Below are 10,752 nucleotides of genomic sequence, written 5' to 3'. Positions count from 1 at the left end.
TTCTTCTTCTTCTTCTTCTTCTTCTTCTTCTTCTTCTTCTCCTTCTCCTTCTTCTTCTTCTTCTTCTTCTTCTCCTTCTTCTTATCTTCCTTTTAAGTAAGTTATGCTTTGGGACACATGACTGTCAATGTGTCAATGAAGTTCATGACACTTGATCTCATGGTTGTAAGTTTGAGCCTATGTTGGGTGTAGAGATTTCTTTAAAAGAATCTTTTTTTTAAGGTTTTATTTATTTGACAGAGAGAGGGAGTGAGAGAGCATAAGCAGGGGGAGCGACAGGCAAAGGGAGAGGCAGGCAAGGGAGACTGACCCCAGACTTAAACTCGGGACCCTGGGTTCATGACCAGCACCAAACACAGACACTTAACTGACTGAGCCCCCTAGGCGCCCTCTTTAAAAAAATATATGTAGATTTAAAAAAAAGTTATGTGTTGGCATTGTATCTAATGGTCATTTTCCTACTCAACATCATCTAGGTTTCTCCTATGTTATCTTCTACAAACTTTGTACTTTTGTTTTTTACATTTAGGTCAACAATGCATTTTCTTTCCTTCCTCACTCCCTCCTTCCCTTCCTCCTTTCCTCTTTTTTTTTCTCTTTTATTTTTTCTTTATTTTTTTTCCTTGGTGAAAAAAATGATTTTCTGTTTTCAATTTCATATTACACTTGTTCATTGATAGTATTTAGGGCAACATAGCAGTTTTTATATTAAAATTTTGTCTCACAAATTTGCTAAATCATTTAGTATTTTCAAGTGTTTTGTCAACTCTTTTGGATTTTCTTTTTTTTTAAAGATTCTATTTATTTATTTGACACAGAGAGAAAGAGAGCGAGAGAGGGAACACAAGCAGGGGGAGTGGGAGAGGAAGAAGCAGGCTCCCAGCAGAGCAGGGAGCCCAATGTGGGCTGGATCCCAGGACCTTGGAGTCGTGCCTTGAGCTGAAGGCAGATGCTTAATGACTGAGCCACCCAGACACCCCTCTTTTGGATTTTCTACCCATAAGTATCCCATGTATCAACAAAGGCTTTTTAAATGTTTTCTTCTCAGCTTATATACACTGTATTTCCTTTGCTTGTCTAATTGCTTTTGCTAGTACTTTCAGCACAATGTTGAAAAAGAGTAGTGAGAGGGAACATACTCGCCTTCCTCCTGAACTTACTCATCTTTTTCTTATTTAGTTGGTTGATGTAATAAATTGTATTAAATGATTTTGGAATGTTAATCAATCTTGCATAACATGAATAAATCAAATTCATTGTGGTGTATAATTCTTTTTATACACTGCTGCATTCAATTTGTAATTCTTTGAGGATATTTGCATGTATGTTCATAAGAGACACTGATGTGTAGTTTTTTTATATCAATGCTGGAATTGTAGTAAGGTAGTGGTGATATCATAGAAGGAATCAGAAGTATTTCAATTCCTTTTATGCTCTGAAAGGAATTGTAGATAATTAATATAAGCAATTCCTTCAAAGTTTAATAGAATTCAACGGTGAACCCACCTGGCTTCTCTTTTGGAAGGTAATTTATTAAGAATTCAAATGATTCAACAGATATAGACCAATTCATTTTATCTATTTCTTCTTAAAGAGTTTTGTCAAAATGTGCCTTTCAAAGAATTTGAAAAATATTTACAATTGTTAAAATCTTCTTGTTGGATAGACCCCTTAATTATTATATAGTGTCCTTATTCATCTTTTGTTACATCTTTGTTTTAAAGTCTAGTTTGTGTGATATAAATATGGCTACTCTGATTTTCATTTCACATCCATTAGGATGGTTGATTGTTCTCCATCCACCCACTTTCAATCTGGAGGTGTCTTTACATCTAAAATGAATCTCTTATAAGCAGCATATAAATGGGTCTTGGTTTTTATCCATTGATACTCCATGTCTTCTGATTGGAACATTTATTCCATTTACATTCAGAATGATTATTGACATATAAGAATATAGTGCCATGGGTAGAGGGGGGCTGGGTGGCTCAGTCAGTTAAGTGTCTGCCTTTTTGGTTCAGGTTATGATCTTAGGGTCCTGTGATCGAGCCCCACATCAGTGTCCCTACTTAGTGGGGAGTCTGCTTTGCCCTCTCTCTGACTCATTCCCTACTCATGCTCTCTCTCTCAAATAAGTAAAATCTTAAAAAGAAAGGAAGAAAGAAAGAAAGAGAAAGAAGAAAGAAAGGAAGAAAGAAAGAAAGAAAGAAAGAAAGAAAGAAAGAAAGAAAGAAAGAAGAAAGAAAGAAAGAAAGAAAGAAAGAAAGAAAGAAAGAAAACTGGAAAAACAGTTAAAAGTTCTTCATGGCATCAAACCAAGAGACAATGGCAGCTGATCCCAAAGGTCTAAAGCAGAGCTGTTGACAAGTGAGCATATATGGAACATTTTAAAAAGATACAGCCTACATGTCTACTGGTGAATTGGATGTAAGAATTAAAAGAAAGAGAGGAGTTAATAATGATTCTAAATGAGAGAAAAACTATGACATTACCCAATGGTGACAAATATTTTGTAAAAAAAAAAAAAGTAACATAAATTCCTACAGAACACTAAAAACAACAACAGCAACAGAAACAACAACAAAACATGGCAAAAAAGTCTTTGGTAATGCACGGGCGAAAAAGTCTATAAAAGAGTAAAGTCTGTAGCCATTTTGCATGAAAAAGAAAACACTCTCAATATTCCCCATCCACGATATGATCAGGACATTAAATGCCAGTAACATCTATTTTGCTCAAAATTTTCCTGGAAGCAGTGGACATGTATATTGTGGTTAACATTTCTGCAACCATAAAGATATTAACTTTTAGAAAACAAGCAAAGTCAATATTTGCTTATGGTATAAGTAACTTGGAATATGGTTGGATTTAATGGGAAAACCATAAAAATGTTCAGAAAGGATGAGGGGCACACAACATGCAAAAAATAAAGGGTCCTAAACAGTTATAAATTCTAGTTTTATAACATTACAATTGTAGCAAAATTTACACATTTCTTGAATATAAATACTTCAAGAAATTTGCAATATTTACATAGGGACAATTTTCCTCCTGGAACTTTATGAAAGAGGAGATAAGTAAGTATATTATTTTTTTAGAGGCAAGGTAGAATATAGGGTAGAAGATAGAATATATAATATTTTTTTAAAGATTTTATTTATTTATTCGACAGAGATAGAGACAGCCAGAGAGAGAGGGAACACAAGCAGGGGGAGTGGGAGAGGAAGAAGCAGGCTCATAGCTGAAGAGCCTGATGTGGGGCTCGATCCCATAACGCCGGGATCACGCCGTGAGCCGAAGGCAGATGCTTAACCGCTGTGCCACCCAGGCGCCCCAGAATATATAATTTTAATTCATCTTAATGTACTCTATGAAAATTATGGAATTCTGAATCAAAACTTTGTCTTAGATTTCTTTTGAAGGTATTCATTGCAATGTGAATTGGAAGGATATCATGATGAACTTCATGCAACAATCACACATTTTCAAGAATTATCATCACAAGAAAAATATGGTTCTATGTATTCCAATAACCCAGTACCCAGTGCACATTTAAAAATAAATCTGATACATCACATCCTTGCATCTGTAAATCCTTCAATAACTGTCTTTAACAATGCAAACTCCTTTAAACATATTTATTTTATCATGATACATTCTCTATCATTACTTAGTTTCATAAAATATTCAATGTTAAAATTTCAAATATTGTTATGTGAAAAGATCCTAGTCCAAAAGAAGTCCACATAGTTAATTTAATAAGTTTTTAAGGCTCTTTTTGTCTATATTTTCCTACTAATTAAAAAATAAGTACCATTATTATTTATTAAAGAAACTGAGTGTCTTTTTTTCTGTAGAATAACCCATACTCTAGATTCTGCAAGCTTCATGTCCATGTTGTTGAGGAGCATGATACTTTGTCCCTGTATTGTCTGTGGACTATTCCAAATAGTATAGGCAGAAAACGAACTTCATGCACTTACTGTTAGTTATCAATATACAATTAAAAATCCTACTCTGAATGAAAGAGTATAGTCCCCATGTAAGAAAGAAACATGACAGAGGATCAGAATTCAAAGCCCTGGAAATAACATAAATAAATGGTGAAAACAGTGTGTTATTGACAAGCATAACCAGGACAACTGGTGAGACAAAATGGAAGAATGATATAGAATCCTGGTTTATAGAATCAGATTCCAAACACCATTTAGATTTACCTAGAAAACTCTATGAAAATTTAAGACAGCAATTGCTGGGGTTGAGGAGAAAAAGGGGAAGTAAAAAAATATATAGGAGACAAAACAAAACCAAAAATGATTAGGAGACAAAATTAAGATGATTTCATGATTGTTTGACTTTGCTTGAATGAAACAAAAAGGATTTTGCTTAAGGCTCAAATGTGTGAGTGTCTCTGTTACAAAACAGAATTCAACATAGTGATCAAAATTGAGTTTCTTCAATCATTCATGAATTGGGCAGCAACCCATCTAGAAAATAAAAAGGAGCTCCAAAGTGGTGTGTAAAATGGGAAACATTTTTGGAAGGGGACTGTTATAAGGAGAGATGATTACCTCATCACCCTTTAGGGGACCAAATGAATCTATGAGGTGGCTAACTTCTGTACTGATAATCAGGGAATTCCACATTGACTGGTTTAAGATTACATTCCTACAACTCAGTTAGGTATTAAGTCTTGCTTTGTTTTCATGGGAATTAGCATGAGTCACTCCATTTGGTGCCTATTGCCTCTTTTTAAATAAGACTCTCAGCTTAAGTGACAAATGTGATCAACATCCAAGTGTCACTTCCAGGTACTGCTCCAAAGTTCTCACAGTTTTTGCTGATCCTTTGTGTGGTATTCACAGATCATGACTTTTTTTTGCTGAATCTCTGTGGTAGTCACAGGTCAGAGCTTCAGGTTGAAAAAAAATTTTTTTGAGTCATTCATTCTCTTCCTAACTTTTCCTACATTACACTCCTAGGGAGATTATTTATTGGTGGTAAGCAGCAGTGGGCCTGCATTTAAAGCTTTTGAAAGAATACAGCACACCAAGTATATTATTATTATTATTATTATTATTATTATTATTATTATTAGCAGCAGGATAATTCCAAATGTTGAGTACACTTCAGAGCCATGGTTACAAAGACAAAAGCTGACCAGAATACAATAAGTCATGGAAGGCACCCTCTGAAGAAGTTGCCTCTTTAAGCCAAATGTTTTGCTCAGTGATCTTATGAAACAATTTCAACTTTCCAGGATGTGTTAATTCAGGTGCACTTAATTCAGGTGCACCAGGAGGTGTTCGCCACAGCACAGACACCTCCCAGCTCTGCTAAAGGACAATCAAGAACTATCTTATGGGGAACAACTTTGGCCAGAGAGCCTAAGGATGTTTGTCTGGAACTTACTGTCTCAGCACCAGATTCTGTGATATTTTCCAGTGTTATGGAGAAGCTCCTGATTATATCCTTGTTTACATTTATTCATAGCTAGAGGAGCAAAGATCTACCAAAGAAAGCTTATTTTGAATTACGAATATCTCCTGCTAAGTTCCATTTGAGTCCATAGCTCAAGACTGGAAAAGAGACAGGCATGGAGTCCAGTACAATTTCTGAGTATGCAGACCACACAGGTGGTTTTGTTGGTTGTACTTGCCTTGTGTTCCTTTCTTTGTGAAAAACCTGGGTGTGAGATTCCCTGGGTTTGAAGCTGTTAACCAAAGACAGGAGCATGGGCCAGTTTCTCTAGTATTATGAACAGATCAAACTTTTTGATGACAATACAATAGACTAAACATTACCCCCTAGCAATGGCCTGGAAGATATTGATGTTGGCACAATTCTTCCAAGCCAATGACAGAATAAATGTAAAAGAAAAAGAAGGTTAAGAAGAAGAAGTAGAAGAAAGAGGAGGAAGAGGAGGAGGAACAAGAAAAGGAGAAGATGGAAGAGAAAGGGGAGGGGGAGGAAGAGAAGGGAAGGAGAAGGCCAAAAAAATAAGATAAGGAAGAAAGGTGAGAAGAAGAAGGAGAAGTAAGGGTTTCATGTTTAGTAAAATGTGAAGTCTTCTGGCGTCTTGGGAGGAAGTAGTTTACATTGATGTCAGCAAGATCTCTTACTAGTCATTATAATTTGTAAGTTTCCCGTCTTTGCACTAGACCAGACATCAAGTAATTTCATTTAGGTGTGAAATATAAGCCCAAGTTTCTAGTCTCTAAGGTTTGGCTGCCATCAGGGTCATGAAAAGAACGCAGGATATTCCTTTCCAAAAAGATTTAAGGGCAATTTTTGCTCTTAGTAATTTCAAATCCAAAGGCTGGGAATACATTGGAAATGTTACTTTGCATAGTCCTAGCCAAATATTCAAGGAAATGGAAGAATTCTGGATCAAGTCCCATTTAAAGGTATATAACAAAACTTCAATGACATTTAACAGGATAAGAGTATAATAGCTGTAGAGATGCAAATATAATGTTCTCTTTATGATTATTCCACTTTTCTCTCAAAGATAATCACAGTAAAACTAATTTGTTTGCATTAAACGTGGCCTGATTATCTATATAAGTACAGCAAGAACAGTGCTTGACCATGTATGGTCTTTTTAAGGTAGCATTGCTGGAACTTTTCATAAGGAATCTCACCTTGAACCTTTAAAATCTCTGACTTTAGGAAGCCAATGAATGGATTTGCCATCAGATTGTACCTACCGATATCAGTCTAGTCAAAGCTTTGGTAATGGAGTCAATTTTTAAAGTATGTCCTGTTGCAAGGAGAACAAAATCTTACTCAACTTATGTAACTAATAGTTATATTGCCATGAAGAGAATATGCAACCATTTTCCATTTTGGAGGGGTCAGAAAAGGAGGGAAAATAGTATTTCTTCTTTGTTTAAAAAGGTATACTTTACCAGTTACTTTAAGTCATACATAGCATAGAAGACAAGTTTTCCTTAAATCTGGAGAAAAAAAATAATGAGCCAGCAATGATTTAAAAAATACGTAAAACTATAATCATTCTCCTCAATTTATTCAATCTGATTAAATTAATGCGTTTTCCTCTCGAATCCTGTTTTTCTATTAGTTCTGGAAATTCTTACTAATTTTGTGATCTTAAAGTTAATCAAAACTTCTACTTTCAAAGTTCTTTCCATGAGTTTCCTTGAAGATGGACCATTTTTGCAGTAAAATATTTGCAGAGGCATCTGAGCAAAACAATACCTCTCTGTAAATGACAGTGAGTAAATATCTGATAAGAATTAATTAGAATGGAATGAATAGTGAATTTTTATTATTTTAGTAATACCCAACTTTCGAAGATAATAAGTAGAATTGTAACTGATAACATTATACCAGGACATATCAGATTTCTAGCAATTTCACATAACTTTAGAACGCTTATAACATACACTATACAAACCCAACATAATGAAAACTATCACTTTTTAAATAACAGTACTTGCCTTGCAATTTTACGCATCAAATCAGCCTAATTAGTTTAACTTCATCCTGCCCCCCTTTTTATTTTTATTTTTTTTTATTTTTTTTTAAAGATTTTATTTATTTATTTGACAGAGATAGAGACAGCCAGCGAGAGAGGGAACATAANAACTGATAACATTATACCAGGACATATCAGATTTCTAGCAATTTCACATAACTTTAGAACGCTTATAACATACACTATACAAACCCAACATAATGAAAACTATCACTTTTTAAATAACAGTACTTGCCTTGAAATTTTACGCATCAAATCAGCCTAATTAGTTTAACTTCATCCTGCCCCCCTTTTTAAATAATGAGAACAAAAAATATCTTGAGATACATCAGAGACTCTCTGATAAATACTAGTTAGTTCAAGGACAAAAATATTTTATTTAGTATTTGATTTTAGGGAAGTTTGTCAAAAAAACCCAAAGGGTTTTAAAATGTTTGGTCAAATAGGGTCATAGGTCACTGTGAACTATTACTTAGTTTTCCATTTAACCATGGTGACAAAGACTTGCAATGAGATATAGAAAGTTAAATAGTTATACAATTCCTTTTGTTGTTGTTGTTCTACAATTTCTTATTAAGAGCAGACCAATAAAAAATAAATAAAACTTGACCTTTCAGCAGATAAAAGAGAGTTGGGTTTAGTTTTACATAAGTACACTATTGATATTAAAGGTTATTTTTAAAACCCTTATAACAGAGGAATCAATGTTATCCAACTTTACCATGCATAAAATTACCAAAATTTTACCAGAAAATTACCAAGATTATTTTTGAGAAAACTTCTGCAATATTTTCCCTATGGTGTTTCTTCTACCCAATTCAGAAATAAACAGTTTCAGTATGGGACAAAATTAGTTTCTTTCTTTCTTTCTTTTTTTTCTTTCTTTCTTTTTCTTTCTTTCTTTCTTCTTTCTTTCTTTCTTTCTTTCTTCCTTTCTCCCTCTCTCTCTCTTTCTTTCTTTCTAACAGAAATACATAACTTTTATTTATTTTAACAACTTTCAAACTTTTCTTTGTTTACAGAGATGATTCTCTTACACTGCTTTGTTGCTTTGATTGCTTATATAAGAGTTCTTAACCCTTAATAACCTTTATTTCTATTGAAAACAGGGAATGAAGCAATTGTTAACTGTCTTTAACATATACCATTCTGTGGTTTTGGAATGTTTACTAAAACATTTTATAATTTTTGGAAACTTATGCTTTTTTTTTTTTTTTTTAGATTTTGTTTTATGGTTTTTTTATAATAATATTTTTTATTATATTATGTTAGTCATCATACAGTACATCCCTGGTTTTTGATGTAAAGTTCGATGATTCATTAGAAACTTATGCTTTCTAATAATAACTTTCTCAGCATGGCACAAAACATGTTTGCAAACTGCTCCAAACATCACTAGTTCCTCTGTAAAAGAAAGCCTAAAGAGAAAAAATCCATGTTTATACTCATTAATGTGTCAGTATTATATCTCATTTTGAAATGATCTAGTTATTTAATAATGATACCTCATTTAATTTAACCTAGCAAAACTATAATGTTTAGGTTGCCAAAAAGATTTGAAAAATTATTTAAATGTATTAAACTCTTTTTTTCACTTACATTTACTTAATTTCCTTGTTCTAAACAATTATGTTGAGATTACTTATAAAAATTTATCATACCATGTTATTTTCTTTGCTGACAAATTTCCTTATCGATAAAATGAAATATTTGACTCAATAACCCAGGTAAAAACAAACAAAACAAAACCTTGCATATCTTCTTCTGTTCAAGGTTGATAACTCTAAAATGACTGTTCTAATTAAGCCACCAATTATAAACTAGCTTTCATATACCATACGTTATATTATGTATGAAAGGCATTTTGGTCAATTTCTGTTATATTCTTATGAAATTTAGGAATCATGTAATTCATATATATGTGTAAATATATTTAAAACAATTAAATAGAGGTCTTTCACAAATTAATTTGTAGCAATACCATCTGGTGATAGAAAACATTGCATATGTATATATATATATATATATACATACATAAACAGACAAGAACAGTGACCTTAGAAATTCTTTTTAAAATTACTGCCATGAATCAGGTACAACAATACAAAAATCACTAGTTATGAATGAAGTTGAATTTAAATTGTTTTTCTTTTCTTTTTTTTTTTTAAAGATTTTATTATTTCGACAGAGATAGAGACAGCCAGCGAGAGAGGGAACACAAGCAGGGGGAGTGGGAGAGGAAGAAGCAGGCTCATAGCAGAGGAGCCTGATGTGGGGCTCGATCCCATAACGACGGGATCACGCCCTGAGCCGAAGGCAGACGCTTAACCGCTGTGCCACCCAGGCGCCCCTAAATTGTTTTTCTGATGGACAAAATAATTTAAGTTTATCTGTCCAGAAGGCTAAATAATTTTATTAATAGTTGTAAAAGAAACAACAACAAAAAATTTTAATTTTTTTTTGCTAAAATTTTAAATGACCTTTTCCCCCTATCCCCTCTCCCCCTTTTTTGGGATAAGAATTATCTCCCTGAAATTGGTATTTTATTTTATTTTATTTTATTTTATTTTATTTATTTTTTAATACTTTTTTTTCAAGATTTTATTTATTTATTTGACAGAGAGAGACAGCCAGCGAGAGAGGGAACACAATCAGGGGGAGTAGAAGAGGAAGAAGTAGGCTCCTAGCGGAGAAGCCTGATGTGGGTCTCAGTCCCAGAACACTGGAATCACGCCCTGAGCCGAAGGCAGAAGCTTAACGACTGTGCCACCCAGGCGCCCCTGAAGTTGGTATTTTAAAAAGATGAGCTAGATAAGATTTCTGAAGGTTCAATAGAACATTTATATCTCAAAGACACTGGAAAAATGCAAGCTCTTCCAGAAGGATTTTGGTTTACTAAAGCCAGATTGATTATTTATTTATTTATTTGTATTATTTATATTATTTTTTACCATAGTTAAAAGCCTTTGAGATAAGTAAGTGAGTATTTGAGATTGGTAAAAAATAATAATAATAATAGGTAGACTTTGCACTGCCTCTAGAGCTATATTTGTAGTTTTGAGAATATTTATCCAATAACCACATTTGCTCTCAATTTCTAAAGATTTAGGTTGCAGCCCAAATGACACCATATTTGATCCAATAGATCCAACTATGTTATCCGTACTTTATATATATTACAAGAGAGAAGATCTCCAACTAAAATGGAAACCCGAAGGTTTTTATGTTCTGTATTTAGAGCTATTTGCATT

The sequence above is a fragment of the Ailuropoda melanoleuca genome, unplaced genomic scaffold, assembly GCF_002007445.2.
Source record: "Ailuropoda melanoleuca isolate Jingjing unplaced genomic scaffold, ASM200744v2 unplaced-scaffold7568, whole genome shotgun sequence".
Lineage (NCBI taxonomy): Eukaryota > Metazoa > Chordata > Mammalia > Carnivora > Ursidae > Ailuropoda > Ailuropoda melanoleuca.
This window is presented reverse-complemented; position numbering follows the sequence as displayed.